This window comes from Amphiura filiformis, unplaced genomic scaffold (genome assembly GCF_039555335.1).
Source record: "Amphiura filiformis unplaced genomic scaffold, Afil_fr2py scaffold_63, whole genome shotgun sequence".
Lineage (NCBI taxonomy): Eukaryota > Metazoa > Echinodermata > Ophiuroidea > Amphilepidida > Amphiuridae > Amphiura > Amphiura filiformis.
This window is the reverse complement of record NW_027305527.1, coordinates 1090-20909: the sequence shown is the minus strand read 5'-3', so window position 1 is coordinate 20909 and position 19820 is coordinate 1090. Positions and strand designations below refer to the sequence as shown.

Genomic DNA, 19820 nt, shown 5'->3' with positions numbered 1-19820 from the left:
TGCCTATTTTTATGCGTTTTTCTCAAAAATTATAGCACATGCATGGTGGCAAGTAAGATATGTATATTATAGGGGCAAGGACTACAACTACTGCACTTGAAATTTTATTTCAGCACAGGCAGCAGTTGTGGAGTTACAGTCAAAAATGAGGGAAAACCAGTATTTGATCAATAAATCAATAACTACTTGCCTTGAGTTGTTGAATTTTCAAAGCAGTAGTTGTAGTCCTTGCCCTACAACATACATATCTTACTTGTCACCAATGCGCTATAAGTGTAGTACCCCCTTAAGTGTTTAATAATGTGATATGACAAATTCTAATAGCCTCCGCATACTAAGTTATATTTGATAAGCAACTGCTATGGCCCAATGACATAGACCTTTGGGCTATCTTGTCATACATGGCTATGTATACGGGTCCCATCAAAATGCAGATTTTAGTATCAGGTTAAAGCTCATATTTTTCTCATTAACATATTGAAATAGGCCTTCCAAATCAGTATATGTACAGAAGTTTTGGAAGTCACTTAAAGCTGTTGGTCATGTGTACAAGAAGAGTCAAACCCTGTGCACGTAAAGTGTCAGAGCTATTCGAAAAGAGAAGGGGGACCATCCCCGGTTCTAATATCTGCAATCAATCTAAGGTTCCAGGATTGTGCATAGGTAACATGTGCGTGTTAAGCCTGTGCGACAATACTCAATATTGAGGTATGCACTTTATATAGGAAGACGAAATCATCAAAATACTGTCAAATTAGTCTTGATTGTGGTATGTACATGTACCACGTTTGGTACTAATTCAACAGTTTTTTTATGATATCTTCGTAAATACACTGATTTGGAACCTCTAAATTCATTATGTTCATGAAAAATATATCTCATTTGATATCAATTTATTACATGAATATCATTAATAAAAACACTGTAGACTGGCTATATTATCAAGATTATCACACTGTATGTCAGTAATTTCATAAGGAATTAGACCAATTCACAAGAAACATTTACATTTTCTTTTTGCATGAATGCTTGAGGGACAACATTTTATGTTATACATCAATTTTACAGAATTCCATTTTCCAAATATATCAGGTTACCTTCCTTAAGCAAAATAAATAGATTCCGCTGATAATTTGTACAATACTCGAGTGGTGTCAATTGATCACTCATATCATGTTGAAAGTATCTGTGTAAAAGAAATGTTAATAATAGCAGGGTTGGGGAGCCATGCCCGAATTATATATTTTTTTAAACACCTAGAAGTATTATTTCACTAGAAACTGATAAAATACAAATTTCTGAAAGTCACCTCCCCATTTTTTCTTGATTTAAAAATTACTACTTCTCTCTTTCCAAATCTACAAGTTAACTGGCTCAAAATAGCGAATGCAAATCGCCGGGAAATATCCAGGATGCGTGAATGTGATATACTGCGATTACACACACAATTCATGTTGACACTGCACAAACCTGTGTGTCAGTCCAACACAGTCAGGCATAAGTTCATATTCATATTGATGCCAGCAAAGGTGTGTAAACAAAATCAACATTTGCAGTCCAAATGCCACTTCGGTTCTCAATTATTTTTAGCACTCTGGCACACTAAAAGCTAGTCTTTAGTTTGCAATTAATAAAGGTATGGTTCTAAAGCCGATGTCGTGCATATATCATCTCATACAGTAAGCCAAAGAATTAAGGTGTCAGTTATGTTCACCCCCTGTATATCCTAAACAAAGACAGATATATCATAATTGGTACCACCAGCCAATACCTGCATCTTTTAGCTCGAATTTAAGACCTCATTCGTTGAAATTGTTCAAGAAATAAAGACACAACTATATCCAAAAAACAAGGAAGATGCCAATTTAAAAGTTGGAGTTTGCTCCATTCCATGCCTTATTGATCATGTTGATTTGTACACAAAGCATTCACGAACAAGAGAACTACATGTAGCGCCGTGGTTCCATTGATTAGCACATTTAAACTATAGCGTCGTGCTTTCATTGATTAGAACACGAAACTGCAACTTTAGTTCGTTTCTTCATTAGGTTTTAGATCACCATTTCTTTAATTCGCAACCAATTTCAACCAATAAGGTCTAAAATCAGAGCTAAAGAGTACAGGTATTGGCGGTTTGTTTTAATTTGGACATATTTGTCGTTATTTAAAGATACACAGGGGTGAACACAACTGGTACCTTAATTTTTTGGCTTACTGTATATTACACAGGCATTATCAAATTTTAAGTAAAACAGCAAGGCGATAGATGCACAACAGCGGGCTAAAGCAATACCTTTTTATTCTCATTCACGCTTCAAATCAAATCAAAATATTAATCATGAGAATTGATCAGCCCCGTTGTTGCTATGCACCTTCAATTGGTTCAAATAGCGAGGGCGAGTAACATGTAGGCGTGCATGGGCTAAACGTGTTATATCGTGTCATATCACACAGCTAAGATCCACTAAGATTGCAGGAACTTTCTCAATATTGCTAATGCAACAGTAATAGTCTATTTTTCCAATGTAATTTTTGGCCCCCACACAAATGTGGGGCGGTTATGTTATCATCCAGATGGTTGCCTGCCTGGTTGGCTGTCCGTCCTGGCGTATTGGCAAAACCATTAATCCTCTGTGCAGCTTAATGCAATAATGGATCATCTTCAAACTTGGTATGGTGATAGAATATGATGTGCTGTGCAGTTTTGTGTCATTTTATTTGTATATTTATGAATAGTAATGAGCTTATTTGCATGTTTCAATACATTTCCATTAATCCACTCTGCAGCTTAAAGACAATGATCAATCAACTTGAAACTTGGATGGTGATAGTATATGGTGGCCTGATGTGCTGTTTAGTTTTGTGTTATGTTATTTGCATATTTATAAATATTAATGAGCTTATTTGCATATTCCATATTATTTGTAGTTTCAAAAATTTCCTTAATAAACCTTGTTATTTACACACCTTTGTGTGGGGGCCACCTTAATCATGTTAATTGCAAACTGTGTAATTCTAGTTTTTATTTGCCCTAAAAACTAGCCAGTACGTGCTTTAGGATCAAGGAACTGGCATTTTCACCGCCACTTGGTTTTCTATGTATCTCTTGTTTTAAATGTATGGTACATTGGACTTAAAAAGCAATGAAGGCAGAAATTATGAGTTGGGAAAATGGTCCTTGTTCTCTCTCCTTGCTCTTCCCCCTTTGCACCGTTATCTCAAATGAGGTTCTACCCGCAAAGTGTGTGTGCTTTAAATTACCGCACAAGCCACAAAGCCTTCTGGCGTGTTGATATGAATATGCACTTTTTGTGCATGCATTTGCAAGGAGAACCTCGTTTTGTGCAAAGGGTTAATTGAAGTGTTGGTTTCAAACACAAATACATGTAAGTTTGGAACTGAAATAGCCAAATAATTTTGGTGTAGCAAGTCTTAATATTTTTGTTTTACAAATGGTTTTTAAAAAAAAGTAAAAAAAAGGAATACCAAAATGAAACAGCAAAAGCTATCACATAGCCTGTACCATCAACATGCATGAAATAACCCTACAGGGTTAAGTTAACAAGCTTGCTCAAATCTTGCATAACAAAACAAATTTGAGCGAGTTGTCAGTAGTATTTTGTTATGGCAGTCTGTAATGAAGTTTGTCTTAGCATAACACAATCATTGTACCCATAGTGTAATGTAACATTTAATATGACATATTTAGACATTTAGAGTAAGTCAAGCCATTTAGAAGTTGTTGAAAGAGGTCATGATGTTTAGATCGTTGTGCGGATCACATCACTATAAAGCAGTAACTGCCCATCTGATGAACTGTCATGATGCTTTATAGCGACATAATCTGCATACGTTTGTGAATCAAACTCTAGTTGCCTACATGTATATTGTAGATATCAGTATAAGACCTTTAATACTCTGCTTTTCTTATAAACCCCATTCATATCGTTATGAATTCGGCAGACGGCCGAATCCGGATTCGGCTTTTGGTAAATTCATTTTTGGCATGCATTACTTTTGAATTAGAGAACAAGGGATCAATTCTTTACATATAGAGGGCGGCATATCGATTTTTTTTACGGTTATCGTCTTTGACCGTACTGTGAGTCACCGTTAGCTAACCCTGTATGTCGCCCTCTTTTGAATACTTATCATCTGATCTCCGTTAAAAAATTGACCTGCTGCCCTCTATCATGTATAGCATTGATCCCTTATTCTCAAATTCAAAATTAATGAATGCGTAAAATGAATTTACTAAAAGCCGAATCCGGATTCGGCCGTCTGCCGAATTCATAACGATATGGTGTGGTTGTATATTTGTAACATTTGGGTAAACATCCTTGATCCAATGAAATTGGGAAACCAGGTGCAGGACGTACATCAAAATCAGATCAACTCAAGGGTATCATATTTGGACAGAAAGCCTTTATAACAGACTGTCTCAGCTACCACAACCGACAGTTATATATATTATTTGAAATAAAACATGAATTAAAATAATACTAGAAATTATGAAAGCACAACTGGAGAAAATGCACCTGGCAGCTGTTTGTGGTTTCAGACAGGATACCCTTAAGCGTATGATCATACATACATGCCATCTCAGATAGTGTGTCATTTACACCTGCTCATGTATGGTCTCGTGTCATTTGGGCTTATATTGGGCCATGCTCAAAATTCTCGGATCAAGGATATTTTTTCAAGTCGCCCGTGTAGGTTTGTTATGCACTTGGAAATAAGTACAATAGCTGTCATTTGTCAAGAAACAAATAAAAATATGTTAAGGGATCGAAGAGTAATGTTTGCACAGTATTTTATGTCGGACCTGAGAGCACATCAGACACATCAAAATGCATTGTGAATACGAGGAATGTCCTTCCAATATCAAATATGGAATTTTGTGATATAATACAAATTTTTAGGTCTTTTTGGGAAAAAATGTGTACTTCAGTACGAAAGGTCAGCATTTTCAAAGATGGACAGCTGTTCCTCCCAGCTATATACACTTTAAGTAATGTATCATCATGAATTTACTTCAAGGACTGTTAAACATCAAATATATATTATTTACCTTATTGCTGGCAAATCAGCTTTCTAAAACTCAGTGCCACAAGATGGGCTTTTTTCAGTGTATGGTGCCCATTTGGAACCAGCTCTCTAGTATCATTAGATCCACAATCTGTTGCTTCATGTAAAAATCCAGTCCAAATTTGCTCACACCTTTGATGCAACTTGTGTTTGCACTTGACCTCTTTTTGTAAATATATCCAAATTGCAGGCAAACATAACTCAGCCTGTATTTTCCCCTCTAATTTATTTTTTCCTTCCCTTCTTTTTGGTTTTGGTGGGGTGGTCTTAGAGATGCATATGCACCTGTTCGCTCCAGCCATGCATTGGACTTGTTAAAAATTTTCCTTGGGTAACTTATGTAACAATATTATATTTTTGTAATTCTGTGCCAGTGATAAAGTAATAAATAAATAAAATAAATGAATAAATAAATATAAAAAAATAATATGTTTTAATAATTTGCCATCATAAAATTATTATTATCACAAATTTAAAAAAAAAATCTAAATTATTTGACTATCGGAAGGATATTCTTCATATAATCATATTCAGAATGCAATTTGATGTGCTCTCATGTCCCACAAAAAATACTGTGCAAAACATTGCTTTCCCATCCCTTAATGAAATTGGAATGTTGGTATCATCTTAATACCTTCACATTGCATTGCATAGTATTGAAAATACATATTAAATTATATCACACAAGTACACCATTCCTATGGGTACTGCTATAAGATAATGCTGACATGTCAATATGATTTTGATGCACAAGTCATTGTCTTTTGACACATTTTGGGACTATTGACATTCATAAATCACAATTGTCATCTTTGTTGTATACTGTAAGACATGATATTTGTACTCTTTATGATGATATATTTATTTGCCAATGGATGTTTTCAATAAAGCAGAGTGCTCCTTTGAATAGAAATTTGTGCAAGTTATTTTAATGCAGCCATTGTTCCGTTCCTGATAGTTAAGTTACCTCCCAACACTATGATACATCCAACATTATGTTGGCCACAAAATTAAATCATTGTGCATTTTCATAACCATTTTGCTGAAGGATACTAGATCATGAATCAGGACAAAAAGCTTAATTGTTTGATTTAATCATCACTAGGCCTATGCCTTTAAATATGTATGATGATAGTAAAACAAAGATACCATGGTTTAATTGAGTGTTACGATGTATGTGGTGGTACCATGCTATATATAAATCCAAATGTGCCCGAGGTGTAGCAAACCCTATCCAACCTACGGTTTACCATGCATGAACACATAAAACAAACCTATGAGAATTTTTTCACTTGATGGGTTTAACTAAGGCCACAATTTCTCTGTGTTACTGAAATTTAAAATCTGTGTTAAAATTGACAATTTCCGTGCTTTTCCGTTTTCCACCATAAAGCACTGAAAAGTTAAAACAAACATGTTTTAAGTGTATTTTGTCTTACCTTTTACTGTAGTATGGCCAGAATTTTGCATGGTAGGCCCAGAATTAATGCTAGAATGGATTGTTTAATGGTTAATTACTGCTAAATAATCACTTTTCTTAGTTTTATTTTGCAAATCAACACAAAAGTTAGACATTTGATACATTTGTTGACTATTTTGTGGCATTTTCTGAATTTCTGTGAGCACACCCTGAATTCTGTGAATTTGTCCGGGGAGAAATTGTGGCTTTAGGTTTAACCCTAACGCAACCAGAGCTCACTATTAAACCACTGCTCGTGCATGCATTCCACATGATGTGATGACGCAGGCAGTCTAAGTCATATAAAGTCTGCACAAAAAGAAACTCGGCTGTTATAAAAACGCCTATAGCTTCAGAACTAATAATTGTTTCCACAATATTTCTACATAGAAAGAAGGGCGATTTATTCTGCGCATTTTGATACCCTATTTGTCAAATGTCGCTCAATATTAACAACACAGTAGTGCTTTTAAAGAAAAATACCCGAATTTTAAAGTTGCAGTTTACAGCGATCAATGGTTTTTACGCAAGCATTGTGGCACGTAACACCCTCCATTTATCTTCGCGCTGACTTCAAATCAATACAAGTAGCTGCAACTTTTAAATTCAGGTAATTTTCTTTAAAAACACTGCTGTGAAATGGGGTATCAAAATGCGAGTAAATAAATCGTCCTTCTTTCTATGTTGAAATATTGTGGAAACAATTATTAGTTCTGAAGCTATAGGAGTATATTACAACAGCTGAGTTACTTTTTGTGCAGACTTTATATTCAGGGAATTGTTGGCGTGTCAGCGTAACCCCAGTGGCTAACCCCAGTGGCTGGGAGTGGCTGGCGATCTTCTGCATGGCATGGGATGGGTCAGTGGCATATCATGTATCATCATATGTGATTTTCTAAAATTTGCAATGGATTGGGGGTACGTGCCCCTAAGACACTATGCCACTGCGATGGGTCTGAGGTTCGAATCCTGGTGGTACAGAGTACATTGCTCTCCTTTTTCATTCTTCTTTCCCTTCTGATAGCAAAACACATGCGCACGGTTAGGGTTAATACGGGTTATAGGGGAGCAAGACATGTGTTTGCACTTAAATATTGAGATATAAAGCTGACACACAGTATGAATATGGTTTGGGTTCTATAAAGCAGGGGGAGGAGGCCAAATCCAAAACTTATTTTGATACATTTGACTTGACTCAAGAACCGCTAGACATACGGAAATATAAATGCAAATGATTGGCTTTCTTACTGGCCCATTTGAGGCTACAAGATCAATGTTTTGATAAGAATACACTGCTGTTATTTAGTTAAATAACTGGTCCTGCTATATCTGGCATCCTTTCAATCCACTTTCAATATTAAAGGTACAAATGTTCTTGAATCACAGAAAATCATTTTGGTTGTAATAGCTGTGACATTTAACTTATTGGAATAATACACAGAATAAGACACATTAGAACCCAAGTTTGTTATCAACATATTTATTTCATATTAATCATTAACATCAATATCAACATTAGGGTGGGGCGAAAAACACTGTTTTTCTCGGATCGACTTGGAAGTATCCAAGTATTTTACTAGGTACATACTACTATTGTGCTAAAATATCAGTAAGATGGGAGCATGTTTCGCACAGGCAGTAGATTTTTAAAAATCCCTACTTATTTGCTACTTCTTACTGTATAACTCTATATATAGAGAAATCTGTAGAAACAACCTGGGAAAAGAAGGCATTGAGATGACATCATAGCCAATAATTGTTTAGACCCTCCAGACAGCACCAAATAGCAAGTCTCCAATTGGTTACCATATTTTTGGCTAAAGCCATATATTTAGTTTAAATATTGATGCTAAATTAAGGGGTAGGGAGCAGGGCTGTCAACTTTTTGGATTTGCTTGGCGTGAGACCAGTGGCGTAACTATGGTTGGTAGCGCCCGGGGCAAGAAACAAAATTTGCGCCCATACCTCCCCCCAGAATATCTTAGACGCGGGCAATACTTAAAACAATTGCGCGCGGAACACGCACAATTTTGGACAAATAAGGCCTACCACAAATTAATTTTGGTTACTAGAAGTTAAATATCGTCTTAAAATGTTCTTTCAATTGATTTCGTGCTGAAAATTTTGACTTTCAATGCTTGGAGGGGCGCAGAATCGATGATGAATTGGTCAATTTGGCACCCCCCTTAGGGTAGCGCCCGGGTGACATTGCCCCCCTATGCCCCGGAAGTTACCCCACTGCGTGAGACAGCCGTACCGGGATTTGTCGACTTCAATGTTCATTTTGACCCATTATTATTTGAGCCATGGCATTCGATAATCTGAAAAGCGGGGGTAGGGACAACAAATTATTTTGATGATGCGTGAGATTTTACTCATTTTCCAGCGTTTTATGCGAGATTTACTACCAAGGGTGAGATTATACTACCTTGGTGTAAGACCATGAGAAAGTGACCAAATGCGTGAGACTCACGGCCAATGCGTTAGAGTTGACAGCCCTGGTAGGGAGTCACATTTCACAATCTTGGTCTTGTCTGTAGATATGAACTGCAAAATTACAAACAATACATGAGATATGATTTTAGAGCAGTTTCGACTTGACCGGAGGTTCATATGACGCCAGATTTGTAGTAATTTTCAAGGCTGTGTGACCTTTTACCTCTGGTCAAACATGGATAGCGAAATCATATATCATTTACTTTTGGCAATGCTACAGTTCATATCTATGCAACAATACACATTTTCGAAATTGGACTCAGTAGAACTTTGGTGATTTATTCAATATAGCAAAATCTAGTTGATCCACTATTTGCTATGCTTCCAGCTGTGACTCCATCTATAATTCTCAAATTGCATAATGGCCCAACAGAATCAGAAGGAATGAATAATTTGTACAGCAAACATCACTGATGAAAAAAAGTTTATGTTAAGTATTTTCAAAGTCAAACACCAATTGTTCAATTCATTTCTGACCCTATACAATGTGATATATAATTTATACATCACAACTTGAATGGGAACGATAAACTGAATACAGGCAGTGCAGATGGCTGATATTCTTAATTCAAAAGTGATTAATATGCCACTCCATTATATATTACTGGTAAGTTCCACTCCTGACATTTACATACATGTAGACAAAAATCCAATATGCCACCTGGTCCTACATAATTTCAGGTGACCAGAAATGGTTAGGTTGTCCCCTTTGGCTTGTGTCCGGAAAAAAAAATCAAAAGATCTGGGTGACCAATCGAAAGTCAGATCCATTTAAAAATACATTATGTCATGGCTAATTTAGGTAGACCAGAAAACTGGACTGCTCTCCAAAGATGCCTGTGTTAAACATTTTAACCGCAATCTGAAGTCAGTAGGCCACTTGGGAAGATGGTAAACAGATGAAAAGATCAGAGGTGGAAAATCTATCAATTGTGCAATTAATAGAAACTGGAGTCTCATGCATGAATGTAATAGCTGGTGATGCACAATGGGCAGGTGGACTATGAAGAAGTCTACAAGGACATAATGCAAACATAGCACTTTAACAATTGGAACAGAGTGCAAAAAATAAATAAATACAACGATATAAATCAATATTTTTGATACAAATGAGACTTACATGCAAGCAAACCTCCCTGCTGTTACATTGGAGCCTGTTCCACAATAAAGGGGACCACAACATCAAACAATTTTTGACTGGTCCAGTTCTTATCAACATGAACACTAAATTAGGTGGTATCATAGGATCAGTTGAAACAGACAAAAAATTAAATAATGTGAATACTGAGGAGTATTTCCCTGAAATCAGTTGTAAACATGGATACAGACTTGATCTTGAGCCCAATTCTATCTCAGTTACAAGTTATAAGATTGTACATTACTGTTTTGAATAATTGCAGTTTTAATCTTTACAATATGCAATGGGATTGTTATCAAGCTTCAAAATAACCAGGCACCCAGGAGCCATTTACCCAATGGTTATAACGTTTTGGCTCCTGGTCCGTACCAAAATCATTTGAATCAGACTCCACATTTTTTAAATAGAGCCTCGTAGTTAAAGCAGGTTTGTATTTAATGTGTACAATTGAAATTGAAATGACTCTTAGCTCTTTAAAATTGGCTCCTAGTTCACTAGATAATCTCAGGACCAATAGCTGCTTTTTCGAAATGTGTGGCTCCTGGTCCAGATCTGCTTATTTTTAGGCTTGATTGTTATTATCAAAATATTGATAAAATATTTTTAAGGATAAGAGTGATTTAGTGCAACCACAAGTTTTCAAATCATAATTTGACTGAATGTAGTAAAACTAAACACTCTGTTTACATATTACATTATTGTTAAATGCAACACTACTCAACTTGGGAACCATCTCCGTCAAGTTCCTCACAGAGTGTGACAACTTATTTCATGTAAAAGTTGGCATTAGGTATCATTTGTACATACATGAAGTTATTATACTGGTTCTCTGGGTTGATGTGATAAACGCATCTTAATCTTTACTCAAAGCAGCCAGCGCATACCATTGAAAAACAAAAGAGTGCATTGATATCTGGCTGGATTCCAACCGGCAACCTTTGTAATACTTGCACAACAGCCTAACCAACTGAGCTACATAGACACAATGGAAGTGGAGGAGTAGATTGAAATCTTTAAGGATTTCAACGTTTCTGTGTGCTTGCTGCTCTGGGTAAAGACTAAAAACCATGTGGTAAACATCCGTCATTTTTAGCATTTAGAAAGGAGTTAACTTTCTGCCATTATAGTCTGTATACCTACCTCGAGTCACCGGCACTAGCTTTGAAGTTCAGCGTGTGCTACATTGGCTTAGTCTTGTTTCTTGTGTGTACATATGCACCACTTTGATCATGTGTGTGAAAGTATGTACACACACCAAGTAACGCTAATCTAACACAGAACACGCTGAACTTCCAAGATAGTGCCGGTGACTCAAGGTAGATAGATATAGTATAAATGGTGTCCAACTCCAGCACTTTTGATTGGTTGACCAATATCTTTTTGATAAGTTTAAGCTTGTTCTTCTTGGGATAATGTGGTCTTTCTGTACGAGTTTAATTTGTTTCAAGCAGTAGCCTTGCTAGGAAGATCCTAGTTCACTTTTAACCCTTTTTAAAGTATTGCCAATGATCTATACACTTCATAATGATATGCTAATGTCTTTTTGGTACATGATGGTTTCTTTGAGTTAAAGCATTTTCTCATATGATGGTCTGAAAGAAGATTATTCTGAACGCAGCAAAGATGAATTAAATCATCATCGAATCACAGCATTACAAAGTCCACGATATGGCTGTTGAGTGCCTTGGTGTAGCTAGAAGTCTTGATGCATTCAACTCCAGGCTTAAATGGGATATGCACATGTTGAAATCACCTGCAGCAAATTCTGATCTCATTATGAGGGTAATATCTCTACTCAGAAAATTCAACAGAAGAAAACCAGTTTGCTTTGACAATGAAATATTGGATACCAATTGTTGTGTACAGAACACTGGAATGTTTAAAGTTTCTAAAATCATTACAAAGGTCTGCAATTTTGGAGATTCATGGATTGCTTGAAGATTGTAGCGATACCACCGTGATCACTTGCTCCACAGGAGAAGTCACAAATAATATACCTAGGCCAGGTGCTTATCTGCATAGAGAGAAGAAGTAGAATTGTTTGAGTCAGAAGTAAATAAATATTATTAAAATATATTTAGTACATGTAATGGTTGTGAGAAAATATAAGTATAATATGACACTGTTTCCAGGTATATGAATAAAATAAACATGGCAACTAGCATCATTGATTTTGTTTTTCAATAAATAAATAAACTATACTATGCCCACAAAAATATTCTTTACACTTGTAGAAGAGCCCATAAATTTTTAAGTAAACAATACTTGGGTAGATTTTGAAAATTCAATAATGTTCTGCCAATTTGAAACACATCTTTGGATCATATGCAACATCTGCTTGCAATATTACAAACATTAGAAAGGTGAAGAAAAAAATCAAACTGGCCTATGGCCTTTACAATGCAAAGAATTCATGAATCATAAAGGCATGAAACATTTTCTGTGCAGAATCTATACTGAAGCAGACAGTACAAAATTTTGTCTTCTCCATCTATCTGGTCATATCAGAACTTTTTCAGTTCATTTGTTTCATTTTCCGTATTTAGGGGGGAACTTACAAGTTGTGGACCCTATATTAACAAAGAAAGTGTTAAAATTCTTTTGTTTTATAGTGTTTTCAGCAATTGATAAATTGATGTAACTTTGCAACGAAAAGTTGTATCAACATGGGATTTTCAGTCTCCGAAAGCTCTAAATGTCCTCTTTAGAAACATGTGAAAAACTCATTTTCGACCAGAGTCGACATGTGATTCATTCCCCTTGATCATGTCACATATTACCTTGTCAAAGTCTGACTTTGTATCACCTTGTCAGGGTCAATCTCTATATACTTGTAATAAATAGTCCACCTCTCTATCACCATGTCAGAATCTACCTCTCTATTACCTTGTCAGTGTGTACTTCTGTATCACCATGTCAAGGTCTATATCTAAGCTATCACCTTGCCAGGGTCTACAGATCACTTTATCACAATCTACCTCTCAATCATCTTGTCAGTGTCTAGATAACTATAAACTGTTCAAGGTCTGCCTCTCTACCACCTTGTGAGGTCTACCAGATCATGAGGAACAATATGGCCTAATGGTTAGGGTACTTGCTTTTAGTGCATGAGGTCCTGGGTTCAATTCCTGATGGTGGGGATTTGCTGGGATATTGACTTGGGAAAAAATGTCAGAAATTAAGTGGCAACCGTTATAGATTAAATTCAGATTACTGCTCTCCCCACGGTTCATTTAGAATTAGGTAAATGAATCAAAAAGTTTACTCCATTCTTTGGATGGGACGTTAAGCTTTCTGTCCCAAGTGCACAGAGCCAAGCCTGTAAATGTATCACACAGCCAGATTTGAAAAGAGTATACATGTAAAGGTGTTAACCCCTGACTGTTCCCGACCCGTCCCAGTGTTCAAATGGACCCCAATGGAACCTTCAATAGAGGCTTTCTTGAGTTATCCATTGTTCTCAAAACTAGAACAAACCAAATAAAAAATACATCTCTATCATTTATACATGTCTACATGTAGTCTACTTGTCCATCACTTTGTCATAGTCTACAATGTACCTCGCTTTCACCATGTTCACTTACCAGCATCACCAGATCACTACATAAACTTATAAATGAGGGTCTACCAGTAAAGTTTGTTTGGCTTATAATAAGCAAGCGAGAAAAAAATAGAGACTCATAACATCCATGTATTGTATACAGAATGGTGGGCACATAGTTGGTTGCATCACTTACACTAGTTAAGTGTTGCATAATGCACGCTTACATGTATGTGAATTTACGTGGCGTGAGTTGGGACTTTATTGGCATGCTCCATTATTAACAATAACATACTCAGTAACAAAAACAAATAAATTCTGCCTGTTATAAGCTGAACATACTTTAGTCTGGTATCATTTTATCACCTTGTCACATCTAACTCTTTAGTCTCACCTTCTTCAGGTCTAGATTACTATAACCTAGTAAGCGTCTACCTTTCTGCCACCATGCCAGCGTCTAAATCTGTCCATAAACTTGTCAGGTCATCAACTTAAATTCAGTGTTCCTACAATGTATGAAGGAGTGAAAAAATAAAAATTGTTTATAAATTGCTTTAGAGTAAATGATAATTGGGTATTTTTGCTATGAACAATTTAGCAACAAAAACAATTAGAGTCAACAGACGCTGAGTACGAACCGCAATTTGACCTTTGACCCCTATAACTTGACCCCTGGGTCACGGATAGGGTCAACTGCTCTTGCATTGTGCTTAGGATGTCATAAGAAATATTCCTGGTGAATTTCAGCTTAATCGGAACTTATACATGGATTTTGATGTTTTTAAATTTTTGATTGACCTTTTGACCCCCTTAATGACCTTGGACCTCAATAAAAAAAATCATATGTACACCGACAAAATGCATTGTTCCAATTTTAATTTAAAAATTCTAACATGTTTAGTTCTTGAGATAAAATTTTTGAAGTTATTCAGCTAAAAACAGAAAGTGACCCCTTAAAAACCTTTGACCCCCAAAATAAAAATACCATGCATACATCAGGGAACACTGATTCATGTATGATGGCTATATTATTCTGGTCTGTTTACATATTGAGATAAAAAATTTTTGAACATTTTTGATAATTTTGGTTTTTGACCGGAAGTAACCCTTTAATGACATTTGACCCCAAAACTGTAGGCATCCTAAAGACTAGACTAATTCCAATCAGCCGTCTACACTTCGCATGTACTGTGTATGCTTCGTAGTGACGACTGATTATCTTACAGGCCATATCATGACGGACTTCTGAAAACTATTCAATGCGACTTTGGTTGTGCGCCGTAGCGCGACTGACTAGCGGCGCCCGTGTAACGCGTCGCTGTACTGCGCCCGCTGTGACAAGATCGCGCTCTGAACTTCTAAAAACAACAAACTCGGTCAAAAGGTCAATTTGGACACAACTGCGCATGCTCTATGCCACAGGAATCCTGTTGCAAAATCCGTCACTTTTTTTCCATGTAGTTTTCTCAGTCGTCAATCCAGACGGTTGACGACTGAGGGCAGCAGTCTACCTAAAGACCCTGGCTAGTAGCAATGCATGTGTGCTAATGGCGACTCTCTGCTACATAATTTGTAAAGACAGTGATTTTTTGAATATTTTGTAGACTTTGACCGGAAATGACCCCTTAATGACCTTTGACCCCTTATCTGAGCACACCCTATAGACACCGACTAATGTCGAGTCATATGATATAGCCATGTCCTCATCGCATGAAATTTGTGGAAGGAGTAGCATTTTTTTGAAATCAACATTTTTGGCCATAAGGTCAAGGTCAAGGTCAAAGGTCACAGTCAGGTCAAAGTCAAATGTAAGGTTTGGCCTAGTCCAGTGGTCATTTGGCTCAAGTATGATTGAAATCTGTCAAAGCATAACAGAGCTAGGGCGAAACGTGGCAAGTCACACAAAATGTCACGAGTTGCCAGAGGAAAGATAGAAAGAAGGAGAAGAATTGGGAAAAAGACAGCACAAGCCGACATTTGGCGGCTTGTAAAAAAAACGAACACAGCAGTATTAACAAAGTTGAAGCCCCATTCAAATACATGTAGTTAATTTCTCCGCTTTTAAATAACCACTAGCATACTATGTTAGCACATGTATCTGTAACACTAAGAAGGTACGTGCCAATATCTGAATTTTGATGATTTTTACAATCCACCGGATGAGCAAATCACTGAATGAGCCTTAAAGAGAATTGTATCCATGTGCCAATTTGTCAATCCACTTGTTTGTTACTGATCATTTCATATATTGATATTGATTTGAAAACCGTTCCATTTGTCAAAATTGTAAACCTCCATTATGCTAGAAAAGAAAGAGGGTTTGTTTCCTGTAGGCCATGCATCTTTTCTTTAAGGAGCAATTGTGTTTTGTTTGTTTTATTTGAGAAATACAGCACAAATTGTTACGTTTCAATGATAATTTTTATTCTAAAGATTTTTTTCTCATTCAAATTGCTTACATGAAATAAGAAATCAATTAATCCTATGGAAACTAATCTATAATTTTCATATTTGCTATACATTTTCATATATCCAAATATTCTGCACTTACTTGACATAAATATACCATCAAAACTCAACTTAAAAATGCAGAAAAACAAAAACAAAAAAACAAACAAACAAAAAAGATTTAAAAAAAACCAACATTTTGCATCCCACCTACATGAAATAATCTTGTCTTATCCTGTTAATGCAGGACCCACAATAAAATTCTTTGTACAAACCTGCGAGTCGATCTTCCAAGCTTGAGAAGGGAACAAATCCATGCCATCTGTAACCTGTGAAGTAAAGCAGTGTACAATACTTAAGGGTATGTACATGTATACACACAGATTAAAAAACATTTTAATTTTTGAAATCAACAATCACTTTGGCTATCAGGTCATTCATGAACTGCTTGCTACCAAATTTATTGTGTACATTCTGAATAATGTCATTGCCATGTTGTACAAACCAATAAGGAGTGGAAATTTTGAATCTGCACCTTTCATCAGTTTTAGTTTGGTGATGTCACTAATATCCCAAATTATACATGTAGAAAACATCCTTGCCATCAGTTTGGTCACATTGATATTCAAAATTGGCCATCACTTTGGTAAAGTTTGGTTACCGGTACATGTAAAGGTTGTGATTCATGAACTGCTACTTACATGTAGTTGTGCTGGTTGTTAGATTATAAATGCCACATATATCTAAGTCCCATTTACATCCATCAAAGTATGTTGTAGGAATTAACAAAAGAAGCCCCTGGGTTAACATTTTGGTCAATGGTTAACATTTTGTTTACATGTATTATACAGCCATGCACTGTGATCAGACAGCCCGTTATTGGACCTCATTAATTGTATAAGCCCAAACACTTCATTTCATTTCATTTTGTGGGGACAAAATTGTACATAGATCGGCTCCCAGAAATCACATAGTAATTAAACTTGGAACAAAATACATTCCTGATTGCGTAAGCTGTTTTAGTAAATGTCCGTCATTACGTATTCATATCATCTAAGTGATAGAGAATTGAATGATCAAGCATTTTGAGCACGTCAGAAATTAACACTAAAAATGGGCATGTCAGGAATGCCCACGAAATCTGTTTTGCTCTGTCTTTTCTGCATAATTGGCTGTAGGCAGACATGGCTAATACAAAAACACCCCCAAAACAACTCAAAATAAAAAATAAACAGAACTACTTACATGATTTTAATCTTCAGATTCATGTCCAGGATAACTCAGTCATGATCTTCTAGGACATCAAGCTTGGTAGTAGTCATGCAGATCGGACTAGCTATACCAATCAGTCACATAATATTTCAGTACGGTACAGTAGGAACTTCATGAATCATATATTTTATGAGCATTGAGCATTACAATGTTAGTACCATTTTATATATCCATTCCGTGTATATCCATTTGATCTAAACCCATGAAGTATATATCCAGTACGTCCAATAATCATGGTCCTATAATCATTTGGTCTGATCACCATTTGGTCCAATAACCATTTGGTCTAATAACCAAATACTTGTACATGTAAGTCTATTAAAACCAATTGGTCTAACAACCATTTAGTCTAATACCCATTTGGTCTATAACCAATAAGTGTAATAGCCATTTGGCCTAATACCCATTTGGTCTACAACCCATTTGGTCTAATTAGCCATTTAGTCTACTAGCCAATTGGTCTACAATGTACTAACAGATTGGTCTAAAAGCATGTGTGAAGCTGCATAGGCACAATAAGGTTATTAATTGGGTCCCCAAAAGGTGCTGGCTTAACTATAGCTATTGACTGTCTGAAATTGCTCCTCGGAAGATACATGTATCATAAGAACTCAGACTCATGGAATCAGTCCTCAAATGATAGTCATATTAACTACCAAATGATAAATGACCGAGTTTACATGATCTAAAAGGAACCCATTATGACAGCCATTTTGTGCGTGATAGGATCGAAACAGGAGTTGAATAAAATCAAAGACGGGATAAAGTATCCAAATATGCAAATTTACCATCAAAATTTTGCCGAATTCTGCACCAACCCACACCACCTTAGTCCGAGGTGCTCTGATGATAACACTTCGATCGCCAGCCAATCTATGTTTATTGTGTAGTAGGCCAGTGGGACAACGCAACCGCTACGTGAACGAGCTAACACCACCTCTGCATAACGCATTAACGGTACCCGGTATAAGCTAGTGCAACACAATTGCATGATTTGAATTAGAGTTTGCACTAAAAATACAAGGCTCAGTCCTGTAGCTTAAATAGCTTCTTGCCCAAACTACTATGCTTGAAATTGTAATTAATACTCCATTATTATCCAGAATATCAGGCCTTGCCGTTTGAAGGCGACGATCGCTCTCGCTACGCCACCGCTTCGCCCAAACTCGATTTCTAGCAGCGATTTTCCACTCACATAGACACTTAATATTACATGTACTTGCCGCAAATCTCCCAAAATCTACCATCAAATCAACCAATTCAGCATTTAATCGATTTTGTGCCCCCTCCAAGCGGAGAAAGTAAAAAAATTTAGCGCACTTCGCGCGCATTTCAACATACCGTTTTAAGACCAAAGCTTTAGATTATACCCAAATAAGTGATATTTGTGAAATTTCGACCACTCGCCTAGCATCATGCTAGCGAGTGACTAACCACTCGCCTTTAAAATCTAGACGAAAAGGCCTGGAATATTAAAATTATAAAAATTCATTTACATGTTTAGCACATGATCCACATTGCGTATCGGCGCACACAAACTGAGATGGCACTTCACTCAGTGCAAACTTAAATAGGGCAGCACCAATACGAAAATGTCATACCGATAAATGATGTGTCCGTTTTGCCCGGTTTTTTACGTTTGCGTTGCGAACTACGAAACATTTGGTCAGGGATGGTGCAGAATTCATCATGTTCATGTCGGGTATCTTATGCCTGGGTTAGGCATGTTAGGTATTTAGCTCAGCCATGCAGTGTAGTTAACAGTCAGTTATCCTTTCATACCATCAATGCATTTATACCACACCTGACATACGGTTGTCTCTGATCTTACATCGGTACTGAGACGAATAATGTACAAATAATATCCTTCCGTTCGCAGCATAGCTTTCGGGCATATAGCTTTCACTGTAAGCGGCCATTGAAAATGGGTCTGTGTACCAAATAATATTCCTATTTACATGGTGCACCATGGGCCCGCAACCAGTTATCGATAGCTATCGGTTACTGCCATATAGTGCTATATATATTTGCTCTACCAGCTCGATAGCAATCGGTTACTGGTGAGCACCAGTAACCGATACCTATGGGTTACTTGTATGTGCTTCGGGTGATTGAATCCACTTGATTGCATGAAATACCGAGCTTTACATGTCAAAAAAGTTAAAAGATCAAATTGAATTACTCCTAGGGCACATCACACATCGTCATCATCCTATATATCTTCGTGTTAAAAATTGCCGTGATAGTACAGTGAATCCTCTCGTTTTTTAACAGCTACGCATCGCGATTTTGTTCGAGATAGGCCGAGCGACTCAGGCTAAGCATACCATGACTATCATATGAGATACCACAGCGTTTTATATATTCTACACATTATA

At 36.5% G+C, this 19820-nt stretch overlaps 1 long non-coding RNA gene across 5 annotated transcripts; it reads right to left on the bottom strand.

Annotated features, from left to right (window-relative positions):
* Positions 1–8011: 8011 nt before the first annotated feature.
* Positions 8012–19546, bottom strand: LOC140144558 (uncharacterized). 5 transcript variants are annotated; one of them, XR_011857908.1, is made up of 5 exons: positions 18939–19546; positions 17416–17506; positions 16446–16524; positions 14117–14228; positions 8012–12195 (listed from the first exon to the last, which is right to left on the bottom strand). It is a non-coding gene; the product is annotated as an uncharacterized lncRNA (long non-coding RNA). The 5 variants fall into 5 exon arrangements; XR_011857909.1 differs by having other exon boundaries at positions 16446–16499; positions 17416–17551; positions 19247–19541; XR_011857905.1 differs by having other exon boundaries at positions 16446–16499; positions 18939–19539.
* Between the last annotated feature and the right edge of the window lie 274 nt (positions 19547–19820).